We start from the raw sequence: 21156 nt of genomic DNA, 5'->3' as shown, positions 1-21156 counted from the left end.
TATGCACCCAGGGTAATCAACCATCCTGGATTTTCTGTTAATGCCCTGGAATTTGGCTTCTCATCCTGTGTCTTGGGCATGGGCTTCCAAGGCACTAATTGTCCTGGATTCCTCCAAGCAGCGGCTAAGAAGACTGCTCAATGTCTCCTCTTGCCGATCCCCAAGCATCTTTGGTGTCTGCAGATACACGCTGTACCACTGTGCATGTGATAACATGAGACCACGAGAGAGTAACAGCACTGGCTGGCACTCTCCTCCTTGAGAGTTGTCTAGATTTGGTAGGTGGGTAGTTGGTGTCAGGGGGGGTTCCTGTGATGGGAGGGGCTCTGGGCCTGTGGCGGCAACACTCAGGCGCAACTCAGGGTGGTCCAAAGTCAGGTCTGGCAGTGGTACTCTCAGGCCTGAGTCCGTGAGGCCGAATCCAGCACAGGCCAAGGGGTACCTTGCAGGACCGGGTTGGTGCTCTGGGAGGCCTGGGTGGGTGGGTGGCAAGGTGGGCTCTGTTAGGACTGAGGGGAGTGGGGTCCTGGCAGGCCTGAGGGGGATAGAGGGTCTAGGAAGGCCCAATGTGTCCAGCAGGCCCCATGGGGTCTGGCAGGCCCAAAGGGGAGGTGTGGTCTGGGCTGGCCTGAGGGTGATGTAGAGTCAATGCAGGCTCAAGGGGTCCAGGCAGGCCCAGGGGGCATCCAACAGCTCTGAGGGAGTGTGGAGGGGGCATCCAGGCAGGCCTCAGGGAGGGTATTTTGGGCAGGCCCACATCTCCCTCAGGCATCTTGGACCCTCCCCCAATTCCTAAGTCCTGTCACAATTTCCTCTGCCCCTGTTCCTCAGGCCTACTGAAGACCCCAATCCCCCACTCCTTTGGTCCTGTCAGCACCCAACGCCCTCGTGTGTCTGGCGAAATGTCCCTTATTTTCTTCCTCCGAGTTGGTCATCCTGCATTCCCCTGATATTTGTCATTAGCACATTTTTTCTGTTTCCTCTTAATCTCTATCTCTTTTGTCATCCTGGGAGCTCTGGATTTGTTTGCCTTACCTTTCCCCTTTGTGGCAATACACCATGATTGTACTTGATCTATCTCTTCTTTAAAGGCAACTCATTGTCCAGTTTCAGTTTTGCCAGCTAATCTTTGATTCCAATTTATCTGGGCTAAATCCATTCTTACCCCATTGAAGCTGGCTTCCCCGGATTGCACCTTGTCTTCTTCCATTGCTAAGCTAAACCTTATGGTATAATGAACACTGTCCCCTAAATGTTCCCCTCCTGATACCTTAACCACTTGGCCCACCTTATTCTCGAGAACCAGATCCAGCGATGCCTCCCTTCTTGTTGGATTGGAAACACACTGCGCTGGAAAATCTTTCCCCAACATACCCTAGGAACTTGTAGGATTTTGGATTTGGAAGCAGATTCCTATGATTGGCAGTTGAGTATTCGTAAGTGGTATTAAGGTAGCTCATTAAGAAGTAACAGCTTAGGTATGATGCATTAGCTAAATGGAAAGCAGAAGTATACAACAGTTGAGAGCAATTCATTGATCCCAGAAGACGAATGTTGGCACAGAGTGAGTTGATCTCAGTAGCTTGTGATGGCAGCATTCTGCTCTCTAGCCGAAGTATTCGGGAACTCTTCCCCCATTCACCTCTGTCTTTCCTGGTCCACCTTCCATCTGAACAAGGTGGCTGCCTGATGAATACGCCACCCCGCCTTTGAACAATTGTTAATACCCCCACAACTTCTGGGGGCTGGTAGCTTACTCAATGTCAATCACCTGTCCAAACACTTCTGACCAACGGATGCAAGACAGATACCCAAGTTGCGAGGGTGGTCACCCCTCCCCCTTTTTGTCATCCTGGCTTGAGGTCACTTTTTAGTTTACCTCATGCGGACGGTCATTTGCTAGATAAAGGCAGTACACAGGGCGCCAGAGGCTTCTTGTTATTACTTCAGAAATGTTTGTAGATTCCAGTGACTTCAATGTGGGAGGGTGCAATCTTTGAGACCTTTTTCTCTATCTTGTCTTGGTCGTAGACTCCTTAGAACTGGTTAAGTATATGAGAGAGAGAGAGACAGAGGGGGAGGGGGAGGTAAATACTGTGACAGCTAGTTCAGGAAATGTTCTATACAATTCTAAAAAAAAACAATTCTAAAGGCCCTTATTTCTTACAATTCCCCCTTTTGAAAAGGAAATATTCTTATTGACTTTTCACAACTAACTTTTAGCTAACTTGGTTATTTCTAAAACACAAGCTGTTTCCCTAATTTCTTGATTATTTTGTAGGAATGCTGTTAATTTCTAGACTACTAGTCTATACATACATTCAGATAAAACAGATTATGCATGGACTGAAAAGATTCTCCAGATCTCCTTTCACCTATATCCATCTTGAGGAAAATTCTTATTGTGCATTATTTCTCCCTAGTTTTCAATTATCCCAACCCATAATTCCTTTTACTTTAATTTTACTCCCTCTAACCATTACCAATATAATCGCTTTAACATCAGTTTCTCAATGGAGTGTGTATCAGCGCCCTGATCATTTAAAAATGTCTTCTTACTCTTCAGGCCACTTTAACCGTTTCATGTCAAGCTGTTAGTCAGGTACTGAGCATGTCTGGGACCCATTCTTCAGCGAAGCTTCACCATGCACTCCAGCATGTTAGTTACTTCACATGTAACAAAACACCCTCCACACACTCACACTGGTGTCCATATTCCTTCTTTAATGTCTGTTGGAATTTCACATGCGTAAGTCATCTTCACACATTTTCGTATTTGTTGGGTCTGGTCTTCATTGACTTTTTTTCCCCCTGAAGCTTCGATTGAAACGTTCGCATTCACCCATCATGCTTGGCAGTAATCTCTCTAACCTTTCCCGCAAATCCCCTTTTTTGCGTTTGTCGAAGAGTTTTCAGGTCTACAGAGATTGTGCCATGTATCAAGCCAATCAACTTCATTAGCCGATTGACTCGGAAGTCATCTTCTCAAAAGATCAAAGGGGTCTCTGTCTCAAGGACTTTGCTTATCCTCCCCTGCACAGTCCCAATGTCTCGTGGTGTGGCCTGACTATCAAATTCAGTTTTCTTAAAAGTTCACAGGAAAAGACACAAATATCTCGAAGAGAAAGCCAATCGAAAAACCAAACCCCATTTTCAACTCTGCTTTTTAAAAAATTATTTTGTTATCATTTCTTCAACTTTGCCCAAATTTTAGATTCAATTCCAATTGTTTCAAAATGTTTTTTTAACATTTTGTAAAACGTTTCTTTGGTACAACCAGGATTCTAAGACTACAAGAGTTGGAAGAGAGACACTAGCTTCCTAAAAAGACAACACCACAATGTTACAGACTAAGTGTAGAAAAGGAACAGAACCTTCCCATCTCTTTTGTTTGTTATCTCTCACCTTTAAAACAATTTTCAAGATCCAATGTTTGCTACTTAACAGAATTTGAAAGAAACAGTCGGTAAAGCGCGTTTTTAATTTGAATTTTAGCAGTTCTTCTTTAGCTCTGATACAAATGTTTTGAAAAGTTCAAATTGGGTTTCTGCCAAACTTCTTCAAGGCTTCATGCTTATCTTTATATTTTGGGAACAAACTGTAGAGTCTTTTCACAGCTGAGCAAGTATATTTTTTAACAAACTTGAAGTCATACTTTTACCCAGTAACGTTGGCTGGGATCTTTAGGTCGGTGAGCGGGGGACAGGGCCCACTCGCCAATGTGTAAAATGTAAAATGTCAGGTTGAACTCCAGACATCACCCCGCGTCATCTCAATTTTCAGGGTGGCGGGGGCACAGCCGAATCAGCTGTGCGCCCGCCGACCTGTCAACGGTCTATTGAGGCCATTGAAAAAGTAATTGAGATAATTAATGGACCTGCCTGTCCAACCTTAAGGTTGGCGGGCAGGCCGGGAGCCCTGGCGGGCTTCAGAGAAAGCCTGAAACCTCATCCACGGGCGGGATGAGATTTCATGAGGGTTTTAAAAAATTTAATAAACGTTTGATTTAAAGTGATGGACATGTCCCAACTCATGTGGCAGTGTCACATGAGGGGACTTGTCAGTGAAATTTTGTTTGTGCACTTTAACCATTTTAAAATTTGGCACCGATCTCCCTGCGGAAGCACTTAGCCTCAGGGAGATGAGGGAATCCACACACCCCCTCCCCCCTGCCCACACAGGGAGCACACGGCGCTTCCTGACAAGGCCCGCCCACGTAAAATGGCGGCACACCCCCCATCGCGGGCGCCGATTGGAGGCAGGCCTGCCCACGCCTGCCCCTTCATTCCACCCCCCCCTCCCCCACCCCCAACCGACGGGGAGGAAAATTCTTCCCACTGTTTACCTTTTCTCAGCACAAAAACGTGCAGCATTTTAAATTGTCAATTGTTTCCAAACTTGTAAGTTTCTCCCTCAAAATGATTTATTTGAATCGATGATGTTTGCAAACCACACTCTGCTTTAACAATGATGACTCGAATGCGAGGTATACTCTCAACTGGGTAAATGTACTCCTTCGTGGAATTGGGGGGCTGAATTTTCCCCCCGGCAGGCGCCTACGGGCGCGCTTCTGATATGAGGCCACGCCGCCATTTTATGTGCGCTATGCGCTCCCTGTGCAGGCGGGGGAGGAATCCCAAAATCGAGAGTGCGCTCTTTCGCGCATGTGCACGAAAGAGCGCACTCATCTCCCTGAGGCTAGGCGCTGCCTCAGGGAGATCAGCTGCACATGTAAAAAAGACAAAAATAGAAAAATAAAATTTCTCTTACATGTCCCCTCATGTGACAATGTCACGTCAGTTGGGCCATGTCCATAATTTTTACAAAATCTTTATTAAAATTTTTAAGAGCCTACATGAAACCTCATCCCGCCCGTGGATGAGATTTCATGTTTTTTCTAGTTCCCGCCGGGGCTCCTGGCCTGCCCACCAACCTTGAGGTTGGACGGGCAGGTCCTTTAATTACTTAATTGATCCTGTCAATGGCCTCAATTGGCCATTGACAGGTCGGCGGGCCCGCAGCTTATTTTGCTGCGCCCCCACCTTCCTGAAAATTTAAATCGGGCGGGATGACCTCGGGAGATCCCCCCGCCCCAGCTCGCCAACTCGTAAAATTCTGCCCGGGGTAAAGATTGTGGATGATGACGCTGGAGGAATCATAATCAACTAACATTAATTGCTGATGGACTCCAGGGTTCAGAGCTCTGAAGAAAGGTCATACGGACTCGAAATGTTAACGTTGTTTTTCTCTCTTCACAGATGCTGTTAGACCTGCTGAGTTTTTCCAACATTTTCTGTTTTTGTTTCAGATTTCCAGCATCTGCAGTATTTTGCTTTTATCTTACTGATTTCTGGGTCGCTCCCTTCATCCTTTTTAAATTCCAAGGGTCCTCCCTTGAACTTTTTTAATTCTACTGGCCTGATTTTGGTCTTTTTATCTCAAGCGGCTTCTCCTGAGACACTTCAACCCTCATGATTTCCAGTGTTTGGTCTAATTTGTCCTTGTATAGTGTGCTCTATCATGTGCGTTCTGTCGCCAGTGTAATTGATTGTGTAGGAAACCAATAGAAACATAGAAACTAGGAGCAGGAGGAGGCCATTTGGCCTTCGAGCCTGCTCCACCATTCAATGTGGTCATGACTGATCCTCTATCTCAACGCCATATTCCTGCTTTCTCTCCATATCCCTTGATGCACCTAATAGCCAAAAAATTATCAATTTCTTTCTTGAATATACTCAGTGAGTGACCCGGCCTATACAGCCTTCTGTGGTCGAGAATCCAACTGTTTGACCACTCTCTGAGTGAATAAATTTTTCCTCATCTCAGTCCTAACTGGCCTGCCCCATATCCTGAGACTGTGGCTCCTAGTTCTAGACTCCCCAACCAGGGGAAACATCCTCCCTGCATCTAGTCTGTCTAGCTAGCCCTGTTAGAATTTTATACTTTTCAATCAGGTCCCCTCTCATTCTTCTAAACTCTAGTGAATACAGACCCAGCCCAGCTGAACCAATCTCTCCTAATACAACAGCACTGCCATCCCCGGTATCAGCCTAGTGAACCTTTGCTGTACTCCTTCTATGGCAAGTATATCCTTTCTGAGGTAGGGAGGACAAAACTGCACACAATACTCCTGGTGTAGTTTGTTATACTCCTTGTATAACCGTAGTAAAACATCCCTACTTCTGAACTCAATTCCTGTTGCAATGAAGGCCATCATATATTTTGCCTTCCTAATTGCTTGCTTACTTACTGCACCTGTCTATTTACTTTCATTGACTGGCATACAAGGACACTTTTTTTTTTCATTCATTGGATGTGGGCTTCACTGGCTAGCATTTATCCCTATTTGCCCTTGCTCAAGGGCCAGCCACATTACTGTGGGCCTGAAGTCAAATGTAGGACAGACCAGGTAAGGGTGGCAGATTTCCTTCTCCAAAGGACATTAGTGAACCCGATGGATTTTTACAACAATCATCAATGGTTTCACATGCATCATTAGATGATTATATTGAATTCAAGTTCCACCATCTGCCAAGGCAGGATTCAAACCTGGGTCCCCAGAGCAATACCCTGGGTCTCTGGATTATTAGTCCAGCAACAATACCACTACACCATTGCCTCCCCATACCTTTGTACATCCAAATTTCCCAATATATCATCATTTAAATAGTACTCTGCCTTTCTGTTTTTCCCACCAAAGCGTATAACTTCTCATTTATCCATGTTATACTGCATCTGCCATGTGTTTACCCACACATACAATTTGTCTAAATCACCCTGAAGCCTCCTTGCATCCTCCTCACAACTCACAACCCAGCCCAGTTTTGTGTCATCAGCAAGCTTGGAAATACTGCATTCGGTTTCCTCATCCAAGTCATTTATATATATATTGTGAATAGCCGGGGCCCAAGCACTGATCCCTGCAGCACACCACTAGTCACCAGCTGCCATCTGGAAAAAGACCCATTTATTCTCACTCTCTGTTTCCGGTCTGTCAACCAATTCTCAATCCATGCCAGTATATCACCCCCAATCCCATGTGCTTTATTTTTGTCCACTAGCCTCTTATGTGGGACCTTATCAGAAGCCTTCTTGAAATCCAAATACACCACATCCACTGGCTCTCACTTATCTATTCTACTAGTTACATCCTCAAAAGACTCCAGTAGATGAGTTAAGCATGATTTCCCTTTCATAAACCCATGCTGACTTTGTCTATTCCTGTTAATGCTTTCCAAGTGTTCTGTTACCACAGCTTTTATAATAGACCCTAGCATTTTCCCCACGACTGATGTTAGGCTAACTGGTCTGTAATTCTTTGTTTTTTCTCTCCCTCCATTTTTAAATAGTGGGGTTACATTGGCCATCTTCCAATCTATAGGAACTGCTCCAGAGTCTATAGAATTTTGGAAGATGACCACCAATGTACCCAATATTTCCAGGGCCACTTCCTTTAATACTCTGGGATATAGATTCTCAGGCCCTAGGGATTTTTCAGCCTTTAACTCCATTAATTTCTCTTGCACCATTTTTTTTTCATTAATATTGATTTTCTTCAATTCCTCCCTCTCACAAGACCCTTGGTTCCCTAACATTTCTGGGAAATTATTGGTGTCCTCTTTTATGAAGACAGAACCAAAATATGTGTTCAATTCTTCTGCCATTTCCTTGTTCCCCATTATAATTTCCCCCATTTCTGACTGTAAGTGACCTACATTTGTCTTTGCTAATCTTTTTTCTCTTCACATATTTATAGAAGCTTTGACAGTCAGTTTTTATGTTCCCTGCAAGTTTACTCTCATACTCCATTTTCCCCTTCTTGATCAATCTGTTTGTCCACTTTTGTTTAATTCTAAACTGCTCCCAATCCTCAGGCTTGCTGCTTTTTCTGGCAATTTTAAATGTCTCCTTTTTGGATCTAATACTATCCCTAATTTCTTTCGTAATCAATGGTTGAGTCACCTTCCCTGTTTTATTTTTGCACCAGACAGGAATGAATAATTGTTGTAATTCATGCATACGTTCCTTAAATACCAGCTACTGCCTATTCACTGTCAGCCCTTTTAGTAAGGTTCCCCAATCCATCATTGCCAACTCACACCTCATACCCTCGTAGTGCCCTTTATTTAGATTCAGGACCCTAGTTTCGGATTCAACTTCTTCATTCTTCATCTTAATGAACAATTCTATCATTTTATGGTCGCTCTTCCCCAAGGGACCCCGTGAAACAAGATTGTTAATTAATCCTTTCTCATTGCACAATACCCCATCTAGGATAGCCTGTTCTCCAGTTGGTTTCTCACCATATTGGTCTAAAAAACCATCACATACACACTCCAGGAAATCCTCTTCCATAGCATTATTGCTAGTTTGGTTTGTCCAATCTATATGTAGATTAAAGTCACCCATGATTACAGTTGTACCCTTATTGCATGCGTCTCTAACTTCCTGTTTAATGCCTCTGTTACATCTGTGTTACTGTCTGGGGGCCTATAGACAACCCCCGCCAACATTTTCTTCCCCTTGGAGTTTCTTATGTCCATCCAAACAGATTCCATATCATGACTTCCTGAGCTAATATCCTTCCTCACTATTGCATTGATTTTCACCTTAACTAACAATGCTACCCCACCTCCTTTCCCTATTTATCTGTCCTTCCTAAATATTGAATACCCCTGGATGTTCAGTTCCCATCCTTGGTCACCCTGCAGCCATGTATTCTTAATTGTAACTACATCATAATGGTTTATATTTATTTGCACTCTTAATTCATCTAACTTATTGTGAATGCTCCGCTCATTAAAATACAATGTCTTTAGACTTGCCTTTTTAACCTTGTTAGTCATCTTAGTTTTTTTTTGGCACTATGACCCCATTTTTTTACCCTTGTTTTTTTCTGCCTTCCACTTTTGCTTCTTACTATTCTGTCTTTTATTTATATCCTTGTTTCCCCCTCCTCTGTCTCCCTGCTTAGGTTCCCATCCCCCTTTAATTCTAGTTTAAACCCTCCCCGACAGCACTAGCAAACACCCCCCTGAGGACATTGTCCTGGTCCTGTCCAGATGCAACCCGTCCTGTTTGTACTGGTCCCACCTTCCCCAGAACCAGTTCCAATGTCCCAGGAATCTGAATCTCTCCCCTCTACACCATTTCTTCAGCTCTTCAGCCACGTATTCATCCGATATATCCTGTTATTTCTACTCTCGCTAGCACGTGGCCCTGATAGTAATCTTGAGATTACTACCTTTGAGGTCCTACTTTTTAATTTACATCCAAACTCCCTATATTCAGCTTGTAGGACCTCACCCCTTTTTTTACCTATGTCATTGGTATAAATGTGTACTACCACCACTGGCTGGTCACTCTCCCCCTTCAGAATGTCCTACAGCCCCTCCGAAACACCCTTGGCCCTGGCACCAGGGAGCCAACATACCATCCTGGAGTCTCTTCTGCAGCCACAGAAACGCCTGTGTGTTCCCTTTACTATTGAATCCCTTATCACTATAGCCCTGCCACTCTTCTTCCTCCCCTTTTGTGCAGCAGAGCCACCTGTGGCGCCATGGACTTGGCTCCTGCTGCTTTCCCCTAATAGGTTGTCTCCCCCAACAGCATCCAAAACAGTATATCTGTTAGAGAGAGGGCCAGCCACAAGGGACTCCTGCACTTCCTGCCTTCCTCTACTCTGCCTGGTGGTCTTTCTGCCTGTTCAGTCTTTACCTGTGGTGTGACCACCTCACTGAGCGTGCTGCCCACAACAATCTCAGGATCGCGGATGCTCCACAGTGAATCCACCCCAGCTCCAGCTCCGAAATACGGTTAGCCAGTAGCTGCAGCTGGACACACTTCCTGCACACATGGTCACCAGGGACACTGTCCATGACTTCCCACATAGCGCAGGAGGAGCATATCATGGGTGTGAGCTCTTCTGCCATGACTTCCCTTTAGCTCATTAGTTACTCCCTTCAAAAAATACTAACTGCACTAGGAGCCTTATTCCACTCCAAACACTCCCGCTGCAGTCCAAAGTCCTCACCTTATTTTGTTTAAGCTAATGGACTGCAGCAGTTTAATTAGTAGGAAAAGTAGAAGTAGAAGTACTAACCTGACCCTACTTACCAATCAGCTGCCTCCCCTGCGTCGTGTCACTTTTTGAATTGCGACGTCACTTCAAACACCACCGCCTGAATGTCCTGAGGGTACACCTCTCCTCTCCAGTCTTGGCCTCTGTTTTTCGTGCCCTTTAATACTGCTCTCGCTGACCTCTCCTCTCCGGTCTAAAACTCACCTTCCTCCAATCCTAACAGCAGCTTTTAGTTAATTGCTAAATTAAAGAAGGACTATACTTTAGATAGAATTTAACCTTTAATTTAACCCTTAAACTCCCTCAGCCACCAATCTCCAATTTCTACCGCAGCCAAACACAGCACTCCAGTGCAGACAATGTTCTCCTTCCAGCCATCACTTTCCTTTTGCATTTTATACATCCGTTCCCTTAATTTCTTGTACTTTCTATTCAGCTGTTAGGCAAACTCATGTACGCTGTAGAACTACCTTGTTCAACTTAATCTTTCCTTTCTGAACCTCTTTAGAAAGTCTATCAAAGTTACACTTGTAACCTCCGTCACACTTGACTACAGCTCCCGGAATAACTCTTGCACCAGCTGCGCTTGCTTTCTTAGTCAGACTCTCCATCAGTTGTTCCCTAGCAAATGCCAATTCCGTTGTGACTCCTGGCTTCACATAATGACTACTCCATACACGTCTAACAATAACCTAAGACTGTTGCCTCTCAAATTGCAAGCCAATGACACCTTAACTACTGTGGATCCCACCCCTGACACCATTCTCTTAGATTTTGGGTTTGGGAGCCACAGATACCTAAGATAGGCAGTCAAGTTTGTAAGTAATTGTAAGACAGTTTATTAATAAGTAACAGTTTATATATGATGCATTTGCCAAATAGCCAGGAAAAATATACAACCCATGACAGTGGGTGAATCAGAGTGATTCATTGATCCCAAAGGATGAATGGACAGTTGGCACTGAGTATGTTGCATAATGGCAGCATTCTGCTCTCTAGCCGGAGTGTTTGGGAACGCTTCCTCCATCATTCCTGGTCTATCTTCCATCTGAACATGGCTGATGAAGACTGCCACTTGGTGCAGACTGCCCCCTGGCTCTGAGCACTTGTCAATATACCTATTTCTGGGAGCTGTTGTGGATCACCTGTTCAAACCCTTCTGACCAATGGACATAAGGCTGGTACCCAAGTTGTGAGGGTGGTCACCTCCCCCACTGTTTGTTATCCTGGCTTGGGGTCGCTTTTTACTTTACCTCATGCTGAGGGTAGTTTGCTAAAGAGGTGGTATGGCGGGCAACAGAAGGCTTCCTGCTATTGGTTCAAGAATCTTTGCACAGTCTAGTGACCTCAGTGTGGGGAGCACAATCTTTGTGACCTTTATCTTGTCTTGGTCCCTGACTCCTTAGAATTGTTTATGATATTTTGGGGAGAGAGAGAAAGAGAAAGAGAGAGAGAGAAGTAACCGTTGTGCCAGCTGGTTCCATGTGAGTTCCATACAATTCTAAAAACAGCATTCCTAGAAGTCCCTATTTCGTACGGCTCCCCCATCTCTGCTCTTTACACTACTACTATCCCAGTATATATGTGGATAATTAAAGCCCCCTGTTATAACTACTCTGTAATTACCTTGCAAATGTATTCCTCTACATCTCTCCCACTAGATGATGGCCTACAGACTGCACCGAGCAATGTAATTGCATCTTTTTTGTTCCTTAGATCTAGCCAAATAGATTCCATCTGTCATGTTATTGTAATGATATACCATGGGTTTATTAACTGTACAAGACACAAGGCACCAATCGCTCATAAGGGATTGGGTAAACACATTGTGGGTTCGTTTATTAAGGCTAGACACATGAGAACAATTATACATAGGTTTAAAACTTGACAGCAGCAGAGCTGTGTGTATTTTCTCTGCCCAAAGCAAAAATGAAACCAAGACTGGATCACATGGCACATTTTCCTTTTAGTGATGTCATGTTGATATCCCTTAAAGGCATATTACAACACCATCCTTGCCTCCTCTGTGATATCCTTTCTCTCCAGCAATCCTTAATCAAAACTGCGACGCTTTTTCATTTCCTCCCTTTCCTATTTTTCCTCAACACTTTGTAACCAGGAATATTTAACACACAGTTCTGCCGTTCTTTTAGCCAGTTGTCCGTATCATTTTTCCATGTGGCCATTTATGTCTGCAGCTCATCAATCTTACTTACCAACTATTTACTGCAGATTCTCAGTGCATTTATATACATGCACTTTAACCCTAATTTAGACTTAATTACTTTCCTTCGGACTCCAGCTTAATAGCTTACTATTTCCTATTCTAGTGCTGTCTGTCTCTCTCAATATTCTTTGCACCTTGGTAACCCTCTCAAGTATTACCTCCTGGTTCCTACACAAGCTAGTTCAAACCCTCCCCAATAGCACTAGCAAATTGCCCCACAATGAAATGAATCCCGGCTCTGTTTAGATGCAACCCATCTAGCCTATAGAGGTCCCATTTCCCCCAATCCTGATTCCAATGTCCCAAGAATCAAAGGCCCTCCCTCCTGCAACATCTCTCAGCCATATATTCATCTGCTCCATCATTCTATTTCTATACTCACTTGCATGGGGTACCAGTAATGAGGTTACTATTTTTGATTGCTCGTTAAATTCCTACCTATCTCCCTAAATTATGACCGCAGGACCACATCCCTCTTTATAACTATTGTTATAACATGGCAGATGATGAATGCCAGGTGGACCAAATCCACAAGGGAAACTTGGTTGTGCTATCACAATGGCTTTGAAATTTGTATTTATTATGAGAAGGTGTGTGCACTGAATTCAGAAGTAATGAGTCCACCAAGACCTTTAGAGATTTTTTTAAAAATTAAATTAAAATATTTATTAATAAAATAAAAGATTTTAAGCATATACATAAGAATACAATTACTTACTACTATAACAAATTCAAAAATTCCTAATTGACCTGACTCCCAGTTACACACCCCTTTTAAGGCAACAGTCTAAAATAGATTTTAAATTTAAAACAAAATCAGCAAGTTAACACAGGATCCACTTGATAGTGGAATTCCAAATGGCTTCCCCACTTTCAGTTACTTTACACAGCAGACTTATGCATAAATGACTGAAGGCTTCTTGAAGGTTGTTTCACACACCCCTGTTATATCTTATACGGCCTTCTCTCACATGCTCTTTCATTCTCCTTTTTATATGTTTCTTTCTCTTTAATATGTAAGTCCTATGGTTCCATGTGTCTTTGAAACTATATATTCCTCATAATGTAAAAACATTTATGTTGTCAATATTGTCAGTAACATTTGGGAAAAAATAAACACACTCCTTAGCCTTGCTTATCTGGCTAGTTGTAAACAGGCTAACAATCATTTGAATTCCAACAGGTCCTTAATTTAAAAAAAAATGCAAATTCCCTCACACCTTACATGCTAAGCCAGCATCCATGTTTACTCATTAGCAGGTCAAGCACATTCCTATTCCCCAGCTTCTTTTGATGATTAAAAGCTTACAGTCACTTGCAGTTTTGCTTGGGTTCCTTGATGCCACACTCTGCTGCCTTGATGCCAAGGGCAGTCATTCTCACCTCACTTTGGGTGTTCAGCTCTTTTGTGCATGTTCGAACCAAGCCTGTAATGAGATCAGGAGCTAAGTGGCCTTTGTGGAACCCAAACTGGGCATCAGTGTCATGAAGCTATTAATGTATTTAATATTTTGGAAAATATTTTAAAATAGAGGTTTACTTTGTGCTTATGCCCTAATTGGATGAAAGTTAGCCAGTCTGGCTGCTTTGATGTACTAGTTTGAGATGTAAACAGGGAGATAGTGAGCATTTGCATTTTTTGAATAGAGCACTCAAGAAGTGATGCCTTTCTAGCAACTACCAAGTCATATGTCTATATTACTAATAAAATTGGTTTTATGAAAGGAGTTTCATTGTTAAAAGGTAAAGTTCAAAGAGGTTGTTGATACAATGAGAATTAACATTCAATGAGGCTGGTAGGTATAACTTCAGTAGTTTTCGGGTGTGCAGGCAGAGGCAATTTAAGATCAAAAGGCAGCTGCAAGCATCCAACTGGCTCCACAGTGAAAATAACCTCATTTTGAATTTGTACAGTGAAAATGCTTTGCCTGGTGTTTTGGTTAAGCCTATGGGTTGCTGTTGCCTTAATGGAGATTTGTTTGGGAATTTGTTAAAAGTTATGATAGTAGCAATTTGTAGCCATGTGTACATATATTTTAATCAGTGCAAATTAATAAAATGTTTCATTTAGTTTAATGTAAAACCTCAAACTAGTGGGCTGAGTCCTGAGTTTAGAGTTGCATCTCAAACATAACCCTTAAAATTATTGATTATGACAATTGTTTAAAGTTTCCCTCTGGGATTTTTAAACATAACTCCGCTTTACCAACTGCATCAGTCATAACAATCAGTGAACAGGTTATTGCTAAGCAAGTACTGCTTGATAGCACTGTTGATGACCCCTTCCATTACTTTACTGATGATCGAGAGTAGACTGATGGGCCGGTAATTGGCAGGGTTGGATTTGTACAGCTTTTTGTGTACAGGACATACCTAGGCAATTTTCCACCGGGTAGATGCCAGTGTTGTAGCTGTACCGGAACCACTTGGCTAGGGGCACGGCAAGTTCTGCAGCACAAGTCTTCAGTACTATTGCCGGAAGATTGTCAGGGCCCATAGCCTTTGCAGTATCCAGTGCCTTCAGCTGTTCCTTGAAATCAGAAGGAGTGAATCGAATTGGCTGAAGACTGACATCTGTGATGGTGGGGACCTCCGGAGGAGACCGAGGTGGATCATTCACTTGGCACTTCTGGCTAAAGATTGTTATAAATGCTTCAGCCTTATCTTTTGCACTGACGTGCTGGTCTCCTCCATCATTGAGGATGGGGAGATTTGTGGAGCCTCCTCCTCCAGTGAGTTGTTTAATTATTCACCACCATTCATGGCAGGATGTGGCAGGAGTTCAGAGCTTAGATCTGATCCGTTGGTTGTGGGATCACTTAGCCCTGTCTATCACTTGCTGATTATGCTGTTTGGCACACAAGCAGCCCTGTGTTATAGCTTCACCAGATTGACACCTCATTTTGAGGTATGCCTGGTGCTGCTCCTGGCATGCCCTCCTGCACTCTTCATTGAACCAGGGTTGATCCCCTGGCTTGATGGTAATGGTAGAGTGGGGGTTATTCCGAGTCATGAGGTTACAGATTGTGTTCGAGTACAATTCTGATGCTGCTGATGGCCCACAGCACCTCATGGATGCCCCGTCTTGAGTTGCTGGCTCTGTTGAAAATCTATCCCATTTAGCATGGTGGTGGTGACATACAATACAATGGAGGGTATCCTTAATGTAAAGGCGGGACTTTGTCTCCACAATGACTGAGTGGTCACTCCTACTGATACTGTCATGTACAGATGGATCTGCGGCAGGCAGGTTGGTGAGGATGAGGTCAAGTATGTTTTTCTCTCTTGTTGGTTCCCTCACCACCTGTCACAGACCCAGTCTTGCAGCTATGTTCTTTAGGACTCGGCCAGCTCAGTTAGTAGTGGAGCTACCGAGCCATTCTTGGTGATGGACATTGAAGTCCCCCACCCAGAGTACATTCTAGGTACATTCAGAGTACGTCTATTAGATAATAAAACTTGTGCATAAAAACATAAAGACTCAACAAATACACACTTCTCTTCTCCTGTTGTCACTTACATAGAGGGAGGTTAATTGAACTGCTTTACCTAACCTTTATTATAAAAAGATGGTAGCAGCATTTGTTTGTCTAATATGAATGCTGACTTAGAGAAACCAGAAAGTATTCTTATGATCAAATCGCTTTTATGTCCCACCCACTCACAAAGTGTTGGTAGATTGACTGTGGCCTCAATTTATTGCATAGTAAATAAATAAAGACTTGAATTTATTTTATGCCATTCACAACCACAGGACATCCTATAGCACTTTAAAAGTGAAGCTTTTTTAAGTATAATCAATGTAGTAACATAAGAAGATTGTAGTATAATCAGAGTGGATACTGAGGCTAGTACTGAGGGAGTGCTATTGTGTCAGAGAATCTATCATTTGGAGGAGATGTTAAGTTCGGACTCTGCCTAGCTAGTCAGGTGAACATCAAAGCTTCCAATTTTTTTTAAAGAAACCTTCTGACATTCTGGCTAACATATTCCCTTCAACCAACACCAATAAATCATCTTGTCATTAATCTCATTGCTGTTTGTGACACCTTTCACTGCACATATTGGTTGCTGCATTTCAAAAGTTATTTATTGACTGTCAGTTATTATGGTGCCAGCTGATGTTACAACTGGACAAGTCAGGTTTTTTGGGCATCGCTATCTAGGCCAGCATTTATTTTCTATCCCTAATTACCCTTGTTCAGAGGGCATATTTTAACAGTCAGCCACATTGCTGTGGGTCTGGAGTCACATGTAGGCCAGACCAGGTAAGGACAGCAGATTTCCTTCCCTAAAGGACGTTAGCAAACCTGGTGAGTTTTTCCGACAATCAGCAATGGTTTTGTGGTCATCATCAGACTTGCTGGATCGATCCTAACTTTTGTTTTTTGTTTAGAAACATGGAGGGTGGCTACTGAACAGAGTCACAGGGCAGAATTTTGCCCTCGGATGGCGTGCGGTCCCCACCGGCTCGGCGGCAGGCAGACAGCCGACCCCCGCCACCGAAACTGGGCCCGCCGCCATTTTGAGTGGGCAGGCCAATTAAGCTTTGTGCTTCCTGTTCCGGGATGGAATCCCCATCTGTCAATGTGCGCTCTTTCGCGCGTGCATGCGAAAGAGCGCACTGCTCCCTGAGACAAAGTCCTGTCTCAGGGAGATTCGTGAGAGGTAAGTAAAGTCTAAAAATGGAAAAATATTAAAATTATTAACATGTCCCCCTCATGTGACAATGTCACACAAGATGGGACATGTTAATAATAAATGCTTAAAATTTATTACATTTTTAAAAAACGGACATGAAACCTCATTCCGCCAGTGGATGAAGTTTCATGAATAATCTGGAGCCCGCTGGGGCTCCTGGCCTGCCCGCCAGCCTTAAGCTTGGACAGGCAGGTCTTTAATTATCTTAACTAGCCCATCAATGGCCTCAATTGGCCATTGACAGGTCGGCAGGTGGACAGCGAAATCAGCTGTCCACCCGCCTTCCTAACAATTTAAATGGCCCAGGACAGAGTCATATGAGGGGGCATGTTTTTAACATTGTTAAGTTTTTTATTGAAATCTTCAGTGCCCTGAGGCAGCGCTGTGCCTCAGGGAGATTTCACTGTGTGCACTCGCACACATTGCGCAAACTTCCACGCTCGCCCTCCTCCCTCCCCCACCCCGGCAGTGCTGAGCGCAGCAGTGTGTGTTTCACTCTGGCTGGCCGTTAATTGGCCAGCCAGTGTGAAATCGATGTCTGTCACACTCTCTTTCTCCAATTGTCTATCACACTCTTTTTCCAATTGTCCACCGATCGCGGTCGGCGATCTGCTTTGCGATTGCTCCCGGGGCATCCGCCAGACAAGGTAAAAATCCTGGCCCTTGTAAACCAATAGACGATCTGTGATCAGGCACGCCACACTCCAAGATCAAGTGACAGAAGCCACCCAAAGCAGATGCTATGGATCTCTCATCAACTCCCCCCAGACGCTCGTCACTCCATGAGCCAACCCGTCTCATGGAACTCCACCTTTCTCCCAAGGGCTTCCAATCTCAATGCTCAAAGAACTCGCTTTGGAATCTTTTCCCAAAGAATATTTTCACTTGATCATCTTCCACGAGGATCCATCTTCAGACTTTCAGCCTCTCCTTCTGATATCCCTTTCCCATGGATAACCATATGCATTCAAGCTTCACTTTCCATGCTCTATCTCTCAGATGTTCAGCCATACCAACAGAATGCTACTGATTCACACGCCTGTAGAAAGGATTCACCAATCATTTGCTGTCTCCTTGGATATTCTAGCTTCTCACAAGCCCACTTTGCCTTGATTCTGCTTCCTGTTGCTTTCTCTCATTAATTCAGAGCCTTTTCCTCTGCTCCTTACTTTCAATCCCTCTGAACAGAACCTTGTACAGATTCTTATCCTTTTCCCTTAACTTCAACGTCTTCTTGGGACTTTCTTCTATCCCTCTCCCTGATTTCTGGGGCTTTGTGCATTTCTTCTGGGAAATCTGCTCTCTTCAGCTCCCACTCTCATGTCCAGCTTCTTCTGTGCCTCTCTGTGTAATGGTGTTTTTCTTCTGTGTCATCTGACTCCCTTTTCGCGCTGTTTCACTTTTGGGGACTTCTTTTCCTTCTGAGCAGGTTCAAGGGTTAGCTATAAATCAACAAAAAGGAAAGAACAAAGTGCGCATTTGTGCAGGGCCAGTTCCCAGCCTGACGATGAGAATATGCCCCAACTGCGCACGTGCAGCCGTTCTCCAGCCGGCACCTGCACAGAAGCCAAAGATCGCAAGAAGGAATGACTTGCGCATGTGCGGCCTTTCCAGGGCTGGTGCAGGCACTGACACTGCTAAGGCCAACTGGGACTTGTAGTTCCCAGTTTCCAAGACCCGATCTCCATTTTTAAAGGTAAGTTTTTCTTGCTCTGGGGGTCTGTAACACAGTTGTCATCTATCCAGTCCTACACTGAAAGTGACAACTTATGCCCTTTCTGCTGTCGCCACCATACATATCCCATTTGTAATTCAATGTCATGTTTTCTATGTTCAATTTCTTTAATACAACCAGTGTAATGTGAAAGGGAGGCGGTGGCATAGCAGTATTATCACAGGACGAGTGTTCCAGAATCCCAGGGAAGCACGGCAGATGGTGAAATTTGACTTGAACAAAAATCTGCAATTAAAAGTCTGATGATATCCACGAACCTATTGTCATAAAAACTCTTCTAGTTCAGTAATGTCCTTTAGGGAAAGAAACCTGCCGTCCTTACCTGGTCTGGCCTACATGTGACTCCAGACCCACCAACAATGTGCTTGACTCTTAAATGATCTGAATAAGGGCAATTAGGAATGCACAACAATTGCTGGCCTGGCCAGTGACGCCCACACCCCATGAATGAATAAAAAAAATCTATTGGTGTTCCTCCTGCCAATGTTATTTTTCTAATTAATAACTGTCGACTTCCATCTCTTTTTCCTTCTAAGCTCTAAGTATAAATTACAGGCCAATTAGCCTGACCTCGGTCATTGGTAAAATTTTAGAGTCCGTTATTAAGGATGAGATTTCAGAATACTTGGAAGTGCATGGTAAAATAGGGCAAAGTCAGCATGGTTTCATCAAGGGGAGGTCATGCCTGACAAATCTGTTAGAATTCTTTGAGGAGGTAACGAGTAGGTTAGACAAAGGAGAGCCAATGGATGTTATCTACTTGGGCTTCCAGAAGGCCTTTGACAAGGTGCCGCACAGGAGGCTGCTCAGCAAGATAAGAGCCCATGGTGTTAGAGGCAAGGTACTAGCATGGATAGAAGATTGGCTGTCTGGCAGGAGGCAGAGAGTGGGGATAAGGGGGTCCTCCTCAGGATGGCGGCTGGTGACTAGTGGAGTTCCACAGGGGTCAGTGTTGGGACCACAACTTTTCACTTTATACGTTAATGATCTAGATGAAGGAACTGAGGGCATTCTGGCTAAGTTTTCAGATGATACAAAGATAGGTGGAGGGACAGGTAGTATTGAGGAGGCGGGGAGGCTGCAGAAGGATTTGGACAGGTTAGGAGAATGGGCAAAGAAGTGGCAGATGGAATACAACGTGGGGAAGTGTGAGGTCATGCACTTTGGTAGGAAGAATAGAGGCATAGACTATTTTCTAAATGGGGAGAGAATTCAGAAATCTGGAGTGCAAAGGGACTTGGGAGTCCTAGTCCAGGATTCTCTTAAGGTTAACTTGCAGGTTGAGTCGGTAGTTAGGAAGGCAAATGCAATGTTGGCATTTAATTCGAGAGGACTAGAATATAAAGGCAGGGATGTGCTCCTGAGGCTTTATTAAGCTCTGGTCAGACCACATTTAGAATATTGTGAGCAATTTTGGGCCCCGTATCTCAGGAAGGATGTGCTGGCCCTGGAGAGGGTCCAGAGGAGGTTCACGAGAACGGTCCCAGGAATGAAAGGCTTAATATATGTGGAACGTTTGAGGACTCTGGGTCTATACTCAGTGGAGTTTAGAAGGATGAGGGGGGATCTGATTGAAACTTACAGAATACTGAAAGGTCTGGATAGAGTGGACGTGGGGAAGATGTTTCCATTAGTAGGAGAGACTAGACCCAAGGGCACAGCCTCAGAGTAAAGGGAAGACCTTTTAGAACAGAGATGAGGAGGCACTTCTTTAGCCAGAGAGTGGTGAATCTATGGAATTCATTGCCACAGAAGGCTGTGGAGGCCAGGTCATTGAGTGTATTTAAGACCGAGATAGATAGGTTCTTGATTGTTAAGGGGATCAAAGGTTACGGGGAGAAGGAAGGAGAATGGGGTTGAGAAACTTATCAGCCATGATTGAATGGTGGAGCAGACTCGATGGGCCGAATGGCCTAATTTCTGCTCCTATGTCTTATGGTCTTATGGTCTTATCTTAAAAGCTCTTCATTCTTCCTGCATTCTGACTGTTGTAGTCAAGGTGCAATTTCCTTTCCAACTCAAACTTTCCCAGGATCCTACCCACATTTAATATTCACTTTCAACAAAGCTGCACCACTTCTTCTTGCTTCATCTCATTGTCTGTCACACTCTCTTTCTCCAATTGCCTGTCACACTATTTCTCCAAATGTCTGTCACAGTCTCTTTATCTCATTGTCTGTTGCAATCTCTTTGTGTTGAACTTTTCTCGCTAAAACAAATAGTCCAGGCATTTTATTTTTTGTGTCACAAATTACAACCACAACCATATATAATAATCTTTTCCTTTACAAATGGAGTCAAATAATAAATAAATTATCTGTCGCTTAAGGGCAAAGCTACTTGTTCAAAATATGTTAGGTCACCTCTCCTTCCATGAAACTGGAATGTTCCTTGTAATGAGACGTAGCACCT

This window comes from Cetorhinus maximus, chromosome 11 (assembly GCF_964194155.1).
Source record: "Cetorhinus maximus chromosome 11, sCetMax3.hap1.1, whole genome shotgun sequence".
NCBI lineage: Eukaryota > Metazoa > Chordata > Chondrichthyes > Lamniformes > Cetorhinidae > Cetorhinus > Cetorhinus maximus.
The sequence above is the reverse complement of the archived record's forward strand: the minus strand, read 5'-3'. Positions refer to the sequence as shown.